The following is a 15874-nucleotide window of genomic DNA, read 5'->3' on the forward strand; positions in this document are numbered from 1 at the left end:
AAGAGTACTCTTTCATGAATGGGACATAGATTGCCACATGTTTCTTCGCTCGCTTAATCAGTTTTGTGTTTTGCTGTTTTGATAGCATTTGTGGTGCTCTCGCGCATGTGCGCCCTGTTTCTGATGTTGGCGAAGTAAAGAATTTTCAGTTGTGTTTCCAGCGTTGTCCTGCGTACTTCTCCTCCTTGTGATTGCGTCCTTTTCGCTGGTTTTCTACATACCGTATATAGCCATATCTGCGAACAGTCATATATGGATGAATATACTTATATGGGCCATATATGGCCAAATATAGATAAATCTGTAATGTACATATTTGGCTGGAGCTTATATATGAAGCTAGTTCTATATACGAACATATACTGACAGATCTGCACATAACCTTATATACTTTTGTTTAAATGTTGAGAGGAAATTTCCCCTAGGCAGAGCAGACTTCCATTAAGGTATTAATTACTTATTCGCATCCATCCAAGCACAGTCATACACCATGTCCCCAGACCAGGACGAATCTTTTTACGAAAGAGCAAAAGTTTCTGTGGAAGCTGTGTCGGGTCCCTTTGTAGCCGTGGTACTGCTTGGCGGAATGAAAATGAGTGATTACTCCCTTATTAAAACCTTATAAGCTTTCAAATGGAAATAGATAATAAATGACAGCCTATGTATATGTGCCCTCATACGGCGAGATCTACCGAAGGAGACTGTACAAAAAAAATTGAAGAAATCCAACGATTTGCGGCGCGCTTCATCTGCAATCTCTGCAAGCACTTAAGGCAGACAGCTGGGCTAGTTGGTGTTTAGATTGAGAGGACATAGTAGTAGCGCTTAAAAAACAAGGACGACAGGGTAGCGCCTGTGCTGTCTTTCTCTACCCTGTCGTCCTTGTTTTTTAAGCGCTACTACTATGTCCTCTCAATCTGCAAGCACCTAGGCTCCCCTTCTCCAATGTTGCAGGCTGCTACTATCACATTAGCCAATAAAGAGTGAACCTGGGGCGTGGCGTCTCCAAACAGTGATGGAGGGCGGCCAAACAAAAGATGTAATGAAATTAGTTACAACCATTGCAGAATGCTGTCATACATATGCCGTTATCGCCACATGCAGACGTAAGCGACTGTGCAGTACGTCCTTACCGCTACTACTTCAGATATGTAATACAGCTTAAATTTTTGACGTAGATTTTTATTTTAAAACTTTGAGAGATACGTTGGTGCTGTGTAGGGGGGTTATACAGGATGGTTAACATTATGTAAGCGATAAACCTGATTTAATAGACGATTAATTAACTAACATTAACTAATGAACATTTTATTTTGATTCTAAGGGGCAATATTATGTTGCGAAATTAAAGGCCGTCATCGTAAAAGGTGAGCCCAGTTTCTAACTTTTTTTTTAATTGGTATAGGAGTTTGAAATATCGAGCGCCAGATTTTGCGCATTTCAAAGCTCGCTGAGTTGGTTTACCCGCATTGAAAATGCATAAAACTGTCGGTCACTTTTTTTATGCATCAAACACGGACACCGTTTGTGTATTTTATGATGTAGAAAAAGTTTCTTTGAATTCGGCGATGATACGACGCGCAGCGACGCGTTTATGAATATGCGAAGCGGACAAGGCAATTCACTGAGCTTGCAAGTGTATGTTCAGTATTTCGAACCACATTAACGATTACGAAAATTTAAAAGCTAAGGTTATCTTTCTTTACTGACGGCCTTCATTTTCGCGATACAGACTTACGCGCCGAAATCAAAATTATGAAAGCTGATTAGTTAAATATAATTAATCATTTTTCAGATTATTGAGCTCTATTACGTACATAATGCCCGTCTTGCTGTACGGTCCACCTTCACTGACCAAACCAACATATCTCTCGCACTTTGTAAAATAAAAATCTGTAAACGTTAAAAAATGTCATCCAATACATCTCTAAGTGCTGCTTTAAATTGAAAAACCACTCGGTTTTATACTGCTCTAAAGCTCCTGATAATCATATAGCATAGGTAACACAAGTAACACTACTACCACACAGAAATTGCGCAGGAAATTTTATTGGGGTACATTTAATGCTCTTGTGGTTCTATAGTTCTGTATGCTTCTTATCGTCGATGTTTTTCTTTCTCGCTCCTTATTTCGCTGAGTTTAGTGCCCACGGCCAGCAACAGCAGCTTTCCGGAGAGCTCCCGCCCCTTCTTGGTCGGCAGGGCCGTTGTGTAGGCTGCGTGGGAGATAATTTAGAGCGATCATGATATAAATCTGCGCAGAATTATGCACTGAATCCGAGACAGCCTACCGTAAAATCCATTGTGGGCTATTAAAGGTGCCCTGCGACGTACATAAAGCATGGGTTCTTTAATCTTTGTATGCAGAGTAAGGGACATTGTGAGTCCTGAACGCGCAATGAGATCACCGAAATCATAATATTTGATATTTAATCTTCGCTAGAAATGCTTGTTTCGAGCCGATGGTGTCGCAACGCGGCGGCCATTTGCGGCAGCGGAAATGAGTTGGCATCTAGATAGGGTGCTGCCTTTCTCATTGATTGGGCGTCCAGTTTGCATATTGTTCCTTCATACTTGCGAAATGGATCCAAAATATTATGTCTCTGAGTACTGCAAGCTTTTTCGCATGCCACAAAAACTGGAAAGAAGCAGGGAAAGCGAACGAAAACTAACAAGAATACAGCAAGGGGCGACACTTTCCATTCCGCTTCAAACCTTCATGGCGGCCAGCGCTGTTCAAAAAACGTTGGCTCAGACCAGAAAGCGCGCGCGTCGAGACCGGCCGTGACCATACCAAGACGGCAGCAAAAAAAAAGCCAGTCGACACACCTTGCCCAAAATGTGAAGAGAAAGGCCGGACAGGAGACAGGAGTCGAGTTTGGGGGGGGGGGGGGGGGCTACCGCTGACAGCCTTACAGTCCGACTAAAAAAGAAAATTCGGGGAGCTTCCTTTGTCGTTAGTCACCCCTGCCCTTACTACAGCGTCGCGTACACGGGGGGAAGACGCCGTCAAAATGCGCGGCTGTCTACAGCCCCGACAAAGCAACAACTGCATGCACGCTTTCGCTGCGTGGGCGCTAGGCGCGGTTCTGATTGGTAGCGCCCAATGTCGGTACTGGGTGAGTGAAATGGGAGAGTGAAATGCGTTTTCGTCTGAGCTTTTTTCATTTCGAATTTTCAGAGTGGAATAACTTTCGCTTGCATACCCCGATTTCAATAATTCTTTTTGCTCTGGTCTCTGGAACGCATGATGAATCTATTTAATAATATTGACTGGTACAGAGCAAATCATCGCGATGCCCCTTTTTCGGGCTTTATCATTAAAGTTTCCTGGCACAACCGCGAACAGAAACAGGTATACGCCAATTGTTTCTGAAACACGTTCGTTCGCTCTAGCCACCCGAAATAAAACGCGTACCAGCTCTTCATTCCACTGCTCCTGCTTAGCTGTAGAGCGCAAGCCTTGTGGAAAATGTAATGGGGCCATTGTAACCTAATTGGATACGCAGAACGCAGCAATGCTGATCCCGTGTTAAAATAGAATTAGCACTATTACTTACGACAATGAAAAGGGTTCAGTTCCTGATACGTGCATATGAGAGAATCTATTACAGCTTGCTGTCTACGTCTCGTTACTTAGAAAATACATCCCTAACTAGCCCCGCAATGTGCTTAGTGAGGTTAGTCTATGTTTTTTGCGTTACACAATTCATATCATGCACTTGAACTACCGCTGGCAGGAACGCAACTCGGTGGCGGTAAAAATTTCGCTACTGAAAAATGAGAGATTACTCTCCGACTGCACATAGCCCAGCTTACAAATAAATCATGCATTATGATACCATTTAGCTTAATTTATAGCCCTATCATCGAAAACTGCCGACAGCATTGGCAAAGGTAAACAACAAAGCAATACGGGAAAAACAGTAAATGGTTGTTCACGCTTACCTGAAATATTGATGATTGCAGGTTCACAGAAACCTTGGTAATTCCCGCTCACTTGCACCCTGGATCCTTCCGATGGCTCATCATCCCATGCATGCTTGGCGCAGGTCATTCTAACGACGTCAAAAGTGTCTTCTTCCTCAAAACGCACAAGTGTGGCGCTGTACCATGATTTCAAAGGGAAAACAAGTGGATGCAACAACGGGTATAACCGGAAATTGCTCGCCCGGCACGAAAGTGCGTAGCACACTGCAGAGTCCGGCTTCTAGCTCTGTGCAACAGACGACAGTCAAGGGTGGCGCCACCAATGCCTTCCTTAGCAGATATCTGTGCATATCTGTGCATGTCAGATATCGGCACCTGCGCACGGGCGCTCACGCGCGCGTCAGAAGCGGGGTCCGGTTTACAACAATGGGAGGACCGCGGGGGCTCTCGGGGACTCTTTTTCTTCATGGCTTGAAGCTCTTTCAGCCTCCCCTAAATTTTCTTGGAATCCTTGCAGACCCCCAACCATCTCTTGTTCACGGCTTGACATTTTTTTCAGTCGGCTCCCGAGGGGGAGCGAGCCAGCACCAGGAGCATGGAGGTTCATGCCACTTTTCGACGCCCGTCACGGCGCGTGCTGGGCGCGCAGGCGTGTATCTTTATCAAAATAAATATAACTAACGATACCCCTGCTGCGTCGTTGCTTGAAATCCCGTCGAACCGATCGCCACTCGAGTCGACGGAGCTTTGCGGAAATTGAGAAAAAGATATCTTAGCGGAAAGTTGAGCACTCTTCGGCGTCCGGCCGACATTCGACGGTTTCAAATGCTTACGAAATGCGAACAGAGACCGCCTCCGTCATTGGCGGTGGCCGTTATCTTGCCTCAGAGCCGCGTCCTGCAACTGTTTCGGCCCTGTTGATTTCGACATCTGCTGCTCACTTGTTTCTTCTCCTCTTTCTTTAGCACACTGCTTGCGTTGTCGCTAATTTAGTGCTTCAAGTTAATGACTCGTCATTCAGCATTTACAGCGTGCGCGTGAAATTTCAGCGGCAATACACAAATGTCGCCTGCACTGCAGTACCACCGTTGTCTGCATACCTGTGATCGTTTGTATGGCATAAAACGCAAGCTATGTTAAATATTCCCTTTCTGGTGCGCGGATTGTAACTGTACTTGTTTACAGAGCATGATCACTGCAAGAAGACCGGATGTTTGCGACGAAACACTTGATAGCCGGAGAACTGGCGCTTTCCGGTCGTGGTAGATCCGCTTTCTTCCATACCACAAATATTCGGTGCTGAACTGCTTTATCCAGAAGCATGTTCGACGATTAATCGCATCGACGAAAATGATCTCATTTGTTATCCACGAGCGGCGGTAGTGGTCGACTGTTGACGGCTCCCTAAAGCAATGCTCGGCATGCCGGGTGACACCGGTGCTTCCCGCTCGTTCTATTCGTCCTGCGATATCAGCAATCCTCCGCTAAGGGTTGCAGTTTCGAAAACTTCACTTATGACCATTTGCATTCGCCAAACTTGTGTATTCGCTCTCCACAAAAGCCGAGACCACATACGCGAACAATGCCGACTAGCGCTTATTCGTCGAAAGCAAGGGTCTCATCGAAGCAGCTAATGACGGCGCTGGAGAGCTCGGAAAGCGCCGTGATATGGTCTGGTTGCGTGCACAATGGAGTTCAATTCTAGAGACAAAAGCTATCTTTCTCTGATTTAGTATTTTTTGCAGTAAAATGGGGAGTCATCATACTAAGAAGCAAACAGAAGGATCGTGAGCGTCAGGTTCATTATAAGGTTCAGGCTGTACAATCCAGCCGGAATGAAACGCGAACACGCATATCGCCTTCTTTTTCTATACATTGCAGAGAGGTGTTCACTTGCAGCCAGTTTAAAAATATGTACTTCGGTAGACCCTTCACCCAGACACAGGAATCAGGCTAGTTCTGCACTACAGTTGAAAGTAGACAGGCAAAATATTTTGTTTTTTTCACATGCGCTGTTCGCTTGCCATGCTGTAGACGGAACTAAATGGGCTATTAACATGTGACCAGTAAATAATTTACATTGCATTTTTTTGCTCTGATGGTGTTTCGAATGGGGTTTTAATAGCCGGCTGGGATGTCGAAGTTAAGTATAGGCACCATGCGCTGCAGTTTGGCGAGCACGAGTGACGTCATCTGGGTAACAGGGAAGGGGGGGGGGGGGGAGGTGGACGTTGCTCTCTCGTTCAGTTTGCAGTCAGCTAGGAGAGCGCCAAGATATTCCCTCCGAAACCGTAAACAAACTTCGCTAATGATGGGAGGCTCGACCTACTGCTGTGTTTATATATCAAAATTAAAATTTCATCTCTTTTCATGGAGGCCATGCATGCTTGCGCATGCATATGAGGGTCCACTGGAACGGAGTCTATTTTGGAGCTAAATTCATGAGTGCAAACTGGGAGCGGATTTACATAATCTGGGGTGTTTTCAAGGTGCCATCACTGGTAGGAGTCCTAGGAGTTGTTTTGTTTCTTTGTCTAAAGAGAGGGAATGCGCTGAGTAGTAGGCAGTGGTTTTTGGGGGCGTTCTTGGAGAGGACATCTTTAGTTTTAGACTACGGTTTTTTATACATCTGTGTGGTTCAGCGGGTTCGGGCAGTTTTTTTTACATGCGTGCGTGCGCGTTGTGGGTACTATGTAGTTTTTCTGAGCGTGCTTATGCAGTTTTTCACGATGTTTCGCTTATAAGTTTTTCTGTATGGGTTTGTATCACGTTGCATAGAGCGGATTTAAAATTTTTATATTGATATCGGTGAATTACCGCCATCTAAAACCCTTTTCTGGATCAATAGAAAAAAAACTAGAAAATACATTACATTTTGTAACGTAATTTATTGAATTTTACATCGCTAAACCCTTCCTGAAGTTTACCATCACAATGCGATACATCACGGCCAAATTCCTTTGCTGTCCCTAATTAAATTAATGCCCTGAGGAAATACCTAACACAAAAGTCCTGTAACATACTAAGCAAGAAATGCTTAGTTTTTTTGTTTACTTACACCAATGCTAAATTCTCTGAGCGGAATACATGTACATAAAACAAAGCAGTGTTCATCCTGACGACATCTAGTATATAGCACTACCATTGTCTGTGTGTAGTAACGATGCGTTTTTCGCAATTCCAGCCGACCATGTTATGCAAAGCGGAAAGTTGGGCAAGTTGGATAACGTTCATGATGTAAAAAATAGCGCACAGGGAACACACGGGACGGAAAGTAAACGACGCAGACAAGCGCTAACTCGCAACAGAGGTTTATTGCTGACGCGCGCAATATAAGGTAGTCACTTTAAAAACATAAAAAAAAACAACCACAAACAGTCCCTCCTGGAAAGACCAAGTCAGAGGAAAAAATTGAAATTGAAGCATCAGGCGCCACTCATCGCTGTGGAAGATCAGTTAAAAAAACCTGCGTCGTTTACTTTCCGTCCCGTGTGTTCCCTGTGCGCTATTTTTTACATCATGACCATGTTATGTATGTGGATGTTAGGTATGCGGCTGATTTCATTATGTGAGTGAATTAGACACCTGTCCTTCAATCTGTAAGGGCACTTAAAGGAGTATGGACACCTAACTTTTGGGTGCGTGTTTTCTTCTTTGTAATGATGCGTGAGGCATTATTATACATGGAGTACCACGTGGTGTTCCTACAACTGCTAAATAATTTATTATCGATTTTTTCTCTTGCTGTTTAAAGTTCAATAACTCAACTATGAGTGGGACGTCAGTGAGTGAGGCATGAAAAACTGCGATATAATCGCTGCGTCCTCGTTTTAATTCACTACAATGCTGAAACCAGTCAGCCAGCTTCACTATCCGGACTTGTAACGAATGTAAAACAGCGATTATATTGCACTTTTTTCATGCCTGCTTGTCATTTCCATTTTCGAAATTCTGTGTGGGCACGTCGCCGGCGGAGCGCATGGAGTCAGCAACGCCTCGACTGGTACCCGTGCTGCTCGCGCTGCTGACACTCTCTTTCATTGTGAGCACGTGCCGTCCTGCTCGTGGGTGCACAAAAGAGGGGTTGCCGCTCGTTGTGAGTCATGACTGGAATGCCGCGACGTTGAGGGAGTGAAGAAACGTATTGTTGTGTCGGGTGCTGCCACAATAGTTCTCACAACATCAATGGCCAAGAGCAGCCCGTGGAACTCTATAGATTTCCTGGACATATGTCCCACATTCCTGAAAAAAAAATTCAATACTCGAAATTTGTAATCTACTGCCGAGGAAATTTTGGAGGTAATAGTGAATCTTTTCGATGTGTAGTAAATTCTTGCAGAACTTTTCCATCGCTCGCATCGAGCGATAACAAAAACATTAATTGCAAGACAGAAAAAAACAAAAACAATGCAAGCATGTCGACGGGAGGTTGGTATAGTGAAATCTTCCAGTGTATAAAAAAAAATGCGTTCATACACTTTTTCCCATTCAAAAATGGTTTTCTCGGAATTATTGTCTGTGAAATGATTGAGAAAGAGAGACGGCAAGCCTGGATAACTTCTGTGCGCAAGCTGAAGTAGGCGGTTTTCTCTTCCTAAATTGGTTTGGTATGTTTTTGCGCGTGTGTATTATTTCTGACGAATTTTCATTGTAATTCACTAAGCATGCAGTGTTTAGTCGTACAACTCGCGCTAAGGAAACAATTTTTTTTTTTTGCAGTAAAGCCCTCCGCCGGTTAGGTAACTCAAACAAATATTTTGGAGGCTGACATCAACAGCTGCGTTAGGCAGACGCGTGTGAGGCAAGGTCAGTGATCGCCTCATTGTTCCTTTGTGTGACGCCCGGCTCAATTTCCGAAGTTATTTTGCTAGATGTAAAAAATGTCTCAAAGTAAAAGTAGTAAAGATATTAGCTTGCACATGAGCGAGCGTTTGAATATGAGAGATGGCTCTGTAAATAAATTGTTTTGGTAATGCACGTGCGCTGCAATCGGCATTACATTAAATGTACCAACCACTGCGTAGTGATTGACCAAACTAGAGCATTTTTTCTGTTAGCCGTAAGCCAGCATCTGGTAAACGCATTTCGCGCGTGTTTTGTTTTTCTTTTCAGCCTCGCCTATCTTTATTTTACGTCCAAATAAACACATACTCGTTATTATTCAGCGAAAAACGTAATGAAATTCCAACTATTTGGCAAAGAAAGTTGCGTACATCGAACTGCTCAGCTACCCAACAAAATTAAGTATTTTGCGAAAATGACCGTGCCATAAAAAAAAAAAAGGTATTAAGCTCGAATTCCACGTCTTAAATGAACTTGCCATTTACTTGCGACATACATGTCGGCGCAACGGTGACGGCGGTTTCGTCAAATATCTGCTCCACGAAGTGGACCTGATGCACTGTCAGTTCTCTTTTTTTTTTCAGGTTCGGCGCAGAAAAAAAAATCGCTGACCACTCTTCCTTGAAACCTACACCTGAGAGGGTACTGTCGCGATAGAAGGAAATGCGAACAGCGCGGCGCCTAATTCGAACATAAGTACGCTACAGACATGAATTCCAGTTTCGCAGTGCGTAGGCAACATGCTGTTCATATTATTTTCTATCGCCCTTGTACATTTTTCTAGTCCTCTTAATTTCGTCAGCGTTCTAGCACGAAGGAAAAAGCAAGCGTCAGCGCAAACAGATTTCCAGGCAGTCCAACACGTTAAAGCATGTGCGGAACTGGTCTTTTTTCAAAAGAAAGGGCTCAATAGGAGGGGTGACAGGTCTGCCCGGTCAATTGTGGGGAGTCGCGGGAGACGCTGCTTTTCACTCGCGCTTGTAGGGCCCATCTGCCAAGCTCTGGTTCCCTCGGCGTGCCTTCCGGAGCGAAAGAAAGAGAGAAAGTGACACGGAGCTGGACTAGCCACCCGCCAGCTATCTTCTAACTGAGCACTGCCGAAGGCGGCAATGTGTCGCTTTTCTGCTGTTCTGGGAGGGGGGGGGGGGTTCTCGAGGGTCCGCTTTTTCACCGCCTCAGCAGCGCCATCTCTCGCTCAGTAGGGTAAGGAACATTTTGCCGTGAGTGGTGGCTGACCGTGGACACAGCGGCGACTCATTTATTACGCAAATAAAGTATGTCTTGCTTCCCCGTGACTGCCGGTCTCAGAACTGGCATCTGAATATCGGCCGGCAGGGGAGGGTGGATTATGAAGGGAAGAAAAAGTTGAGGTGAAAAGAAACAGACCAACGCGCATAGTATCAAAAACTATTTGCAGAAGGTTTCTTACAAACTGTTCAGCTGTGGCACAACAGTCGGAGTAGAATGGCGAGCTTGGTCAGTACACCACGGAGACTCGGCGGCGCGGAACAGGCGATGGGTAAAAGATTTGCGTGCAGCTGTGGAGTTTTTCTCGTCTGCATTGTAAACGTTTTACTGGCAACTCTAGATAGATGAATTTCCAAACATTTTGTATTTTTTCTCTGACAATTATACTAGAGGGTTTTAATCTTCATCCCTGTGCCGCAAGCAGCGATGTGTTATTTAGGCTCCTGGACAAGAAATGCCTGTATGCTGCAGCGGTTTTGCAAACGTTTATTGTATGGCATTACCGCAAACAATGCAGGTTTCCCCTTCCTTAAGAACGACATAGTTTTGGGGAACAGCGCCCAAAGAAGGAACGTACACCGCACCACCGGCTTGATGGTTTGAGTATTCATCACGTTTGCGAAAGGGCTGAGTTCGATCCCCAAGCGCTTGTTGTACGTTCGGGACTCTATAATCTATCAATGTTCCTAGAAACTATGATTTCGATCGCAACCAACTCGCTGGACTTGTAATCCGCTTATTTAGACCCAGTCAGGAAGGTTCAGTTCGTCAGGAAGGTTCGAAGTCCACCGAAGATAGAAAGCGCATATATGCATGTATTAGTGCATTTAAATCATAGCAAAGTTTAATGTGATTTATAGCACTGTACTTTAATTCACATTAATTAAACACCACTACGTAATAGCAGTTTAATTTGATTGAAGCCGCAATCATAAAAAGCTTAGTATCTTGTTGTGCGGTGTGTTTCACCATCTTAATTAACCAATAATATCATGTTTGACACAAAGTTAATTATTTAAGTTCGGAAGTATATGGCACAAGAATCCCATATATGAGGTCTGATATGTTCCATATATGCGAGATTGTTTCCATATAAGGATTTGAAGGTCCCCATATAAAGAAAGAGCATCTATATAAGGACGCAAATACGACTATATATAGCAGTATATGCCACTATATAAGGTACCTTATGGCCGTATCTGCCCGTATTTGTGGTCTTATACACCCATATATAGCCGTATATTGCGGCATATCAGGTTTCCCATGGTCATATCTGGCCGTATATACGACCATATATGGACCTATTTAACTGTATATGATCCCATATATGAGTATATACAGCCATATATAAAATATATCTGGCCCATATCTGCCATTTTCGTAAGGGACCGATTACTACAAGGAGGAGCACCGGCGCTACCCGGCCCCTTGTAAGGGTCTGGATCGCGCTGACGAGCGCCTCCTCATCAAAATTCTTACTAACACTGTACTGTGCCCGGCGGTGCTTAAACATTTCAATACATCCTTTGATGGCGCGTGCCAGTTCTGTGGGGAGGTGGCTTCCACATGGTTTGGGCGTGTCAGTCAAACCCATCTATCCCCCCCAACCCCAACCCCACCAGAGAGGACTGGGAGGCGGCCCTGCTCGGCTGTCAGGACCTAAAGACCCAAAAGGGCTTGGTTCATCGGACGCGGGCGGCGTTGCTTGCCAATGGGGCCCCGGAATAGGGGCTCCACCTAGTATTGTTAGGGGAAAGGGCCAATAGGGCCTACCCCAATCACCTCTCTGTAAATATTTATTGCATTATAAATGTTTTCCACCACCACCACCCCGTTTCAAAGGGGGCCTCCTATCCGTCCGTCCGTCCGTCCGTCCGTCCAAACGGGGCGCCGCAGGCGCGCTCCGCTTAGTCATGCCTCAGGAGTTGTACAAGGCGTCGCTGGAGCGACGTGCTGCGCGAAAGCGCCGGCGCCGTGCCGAGGAGACAGATGAAGACAGGCAAGAGCGGTTGGCTAAGCAACGCGCCTATGCCGCAGAATGGCGAGCCCGGCGGCGTTCTACAACTTCTCTTTCTTTCAGTCGCAACAACAAGGCATCGCGCCGAACGGGTGGTAGCGTTCCTCCCTTCTTTTACGGTGCGGTTAGGGTGTCCACCGAGATGACAGAGAATTACTGCGCCATTACCTTTCCTCAAAAAGCCGGTAGCCCCGCGTGACCTGTAGACGCGGCGCACTGCGTTCCAGGACGCTTTTAGTCGTCGCGCAGCGCCGCCTGTAGCCACGCGTGACCTGTACACTGTAAAAAATTTCACACCTTTAAAGGGAACAAAATCACTTACACACCCTTACTCCTGACAAATTAGGAGTTTCTGTTACACATACTCCCATCCCACACCCAAGAATTTTATAAGTTTGCATGAACGGGTGCATGTGGCCCTAATACTCCTGGCAGTGCCTTCGAGGTGCAAGGGTGTTCCTTTCAAAAATGTTAAGTTGGTTTCACCTCAGTGCTGCATGCCTTAGTAATTCGTGAACGGCAAAGTTTTAAAAGTAAATATAAAGCCCTAGTCCATGTGTTTTATGGAACGAAATATTTTGTCGTTATGCCTCTAACAACATCACGTGCACCCTCAGCACTTAATCCAAGTTTATGACCATCGATGCGATTATACACGGTGTCCACGCTAACTTTAGCCAAGGGTTAAAAAATAGTGTTTCATTCAGGACAGGGAAACCACTTACATACGTCTACGAACCGGCTTGCGCATCATAGGCAATTTTTTGTTTTGCTATTAATTAATTAACGATTAGTAGCCCCAAAGAAAGCCCGCGAAATACAAAAGAATCACGTGACTAGCGCATTCGCGCGCTGCGATTGTGCTGCTCTCAACCGTGGCTTGAGTGAAGATATCAGCTGCTGGCAAGGCGCGACGACCTCATTGCTCCGGCAGGCCGATATGTCAGCGGTGGTTGCTGCGCCCACGCGAGCCAGTCTGCAAGCGTGACGGTGCAAGTTGCAGCCACTGAGAGGCAAAAGATCTTCTTTTGCCTCTCAGTGGCGTATAAAACTCGTCGCATTTGTGTTTGTCACCTTTGGCCATTTCATAGCTCACAACGCTCAGCGCGTTCGCTGCAACTTGCACAGTCACGCTTGCAGACTGGCTCGCGCGGGCGCCGCAACCACCGTCACCATATCGGCCTGCCGGAGCAATGAGGTCGTCGCGCCTTGCCAGCAGCTCATTTCGTTCACTCAAGCCACGGTTGAGAGCAGCCCAATCGTGGCGCGCAAATGCGCTAATCAAGTGATTTTTTTTTTGTATTTCGCGGGCTTTCTTCGGAGCTCGAAAAAAAGATACACATGAGGCGTTCTTTATCGCAAATAAATGAAATGGGGGTTTCTGAAGGTGCTCTCCAACTTTGCTATTCTCTTTTGCTGTCTAAAGTCAATATTTACGCATTTAGAAAAATTATCGTAATTGCTAATTAATTAATTGCAAAACAAAAAGTTGCCTATGATGCGCAAGCCGGTGGTTTCCCTTGGTAGTTTCCCTCGGTGGTTTCCGTGGCGTATACCTCAAATACTTTATTTTTTAACCCTTGGCTAAAGTTAGCGTGGACACCTTGTATATTATGCCACAATGCGAACCAAACTTAACGAATTACTTAACGAATTATGAAAGAGGTCCTTACTCTGTATGTTGAGCCTATGTGATGGTAATATCAGCAACAAATGAAACACGAACAAGATCGGGAACTGAAGCACTAACACAAATGAAGCGACATTAGCTCCTGGATAGCAAATACAAGTGAGGCTGATTATAGGACAGCCTTCACGCCTTCAAAGTCAAGGTATACCCTCAACTATAATATTGGGATTTCCATGACCAAGAGCTTCTCATTATGGTCGTTCCCTTCCAAATAAACCACTTGTGAAAATGACACCTCTCCTGTGGTCTTCTTTCTGTGTCTCCATTTCGTTTGTGCCCGCATTTTCATCATGAACATCATCCAACTAGCCCAACCTTCCCTTCTGCTGGTATGCCTAATGGCAATACTGAGCCAATTTGATTGAAAGACACACACAATACGTGCAAGCTTTTTTCATGACCTGCTCTCGTGAAAACAAAAAGTGTGCTTCGTTATTCAATACTAAAAGAGGTCGAATGCCTGGACCTGGTGCTTATGTATCTTTTGCAAATTTATCCACTAATACGTGTAATATATTTGACAGGATTTCCAATTATACTGAAAGCTATGGGAGCCCACCTTACTCATTACTAATGAAAAAGGTGTGGTGATGTTTGACAGTTGTGACATGAGGCAATAGTGTTTAGAGCACCATCTCCTGGTGTGAAGGCCTGCATATCGTAGCAGTGGCCCTCAACGAGAAGCATTCGTAGTCACATGACCCTCCCATGAACAGAACCCGTGCCTGTCACCAGTTTTGCCATCATCAGATAGGGAGCAGAGCTACAATACAGTGCGAAATGACTTGAAACGCTGCTCAATACAACATTCTGAAATGATTGCATGGCATGGCATCCTAAGCACCTGCGCAGCGGCAGCCACAGCAGTTATAAAGCTATTGCCAACGTCAACATGGCACTTAAGTTCCACTGCAGGAGAGCCATGGATGTAGCCAAGGCACATCCGAGCTAATTTTTTTGACAGTCTCTCTCTCATTACTGCTTCTGCCAATCTTCTCAAGATACTTTCATCAGTGTGAAGAACATCATGGACACTCCTGTGCAGACAACGTAAAACTCTGATATTCGCACGCTCAAAAATGACCTCTCATGAATGCAGATGGCAAGTATGGGGCAGCCCGTAACCTTCTTCTGATGCCAGATGTATACTCTGAACTGACTGGCCACTTCTTCCACTTGGTCAGCGTCATTAACCAGTTTTATTGGTGAAGAAATTCTACAGGATATGAACGGTTTACAAGTGTACACACACCAGCTTAGATACTCACACATTCACTCAGTATAAACCACCACAAGCAAAACAACAGTGCTGTGAAACTGGTGGCCTAAGCACACTGCCTTGCGCACAAGCAGAGAACCTGAAGTGTGAATCGTGCAGCTGAGGTGATGGTGCTCTGCTTCTTAGCAGCTGATAGCATTGCGGGCAACACAAACGACTAGGTGAAGAAAAGTGCATTAAGAAAGCAGAGTTTGTATGCCTCATCACCGTATACATTTACACTGCCACCAATGTTCTCCACCATTTACGATGAGCATTTGCTTTGTATACAACAAAGTACCTACACCTAGTGGGTTGAAAGCTCTGCTTTAATTTGCTAAATATACTATTAAAGAAATGTGGTCAAGTAATTGAAAAAAAAAGACACAAAGAAGTTGCATGGAACATATCAAAGGTTTAATCACAAATGCACATCTAGTGCTACAGCCAAAGTTAAAGAAAAATTAAGATATGAATAAGCACAATATACAGCACAAGCATTAGATAGAATCTGCTAGCAGTCAGCACAAATGTTTACAAGAATTAAGCAAGCCACATGTAACGCATATTTCAGGGAAGCACCCTTAAATTACAGCATGTTTTGCAGACACAAGGTGTTTGTCCCCTATAACGTGAATTGTAAAGCTGTCCATCCTAAGACATGTCATGTCAGTCACAACAGTCCTTTGTGAAAGCTTCCTTACCTCATAGGCATGGAAATGTTTATCAAAGTGCAATGTTTCAAGCTTTTGTAAGATGAAAAGCAAGCATCTGCTTGCAGAATAAATGCCAGCGAGCAGGGCAAAAGTGGGCAAATCTGAAGTCATGTCAGTGACTATGATGCTATCAATAGCATATGCATTACTAGCATGACATACTGATTTGAGAG

General features: G+C 44.8%; 1 long non-coding RNA gene across 1 annotated transcript; it reads right to left on the reverse strand.

Annotated features, from left to right (window-relative positions):
* Positions 1–2078: 2078 nt before the first annotated feature.
* LOC149325171 (uncharacterized) lies at positions 2079–4525 on the reverse strand. The gene is made up of 2 exons (XR_016286334.1): positions 3949–4525; positions 2079–2216 (listed from the first exon to the last, which is right to left on the reverse strand). It is a non-coding gene; the product is annotated as an uncharacterized LOC149325171 (long non-coding RNA).
* Between the last annotated feature and the right edge of the window lie 11349 nt (positions 4526–15874).

This window comes from Amblyomma mixtum, chromosome 10, assembly GCF_055824585.1.
Source record: "Amblyomma mixtum isolate Tamu chromosome 10, ASM5582458v1, whole genome shotgun sequence".
NCBI lineage: Eukaryota > Metazoa > Arthropoda > Arachnida > Ixodida > Ixodidae > Amblyomma > Amblyomma mixtum.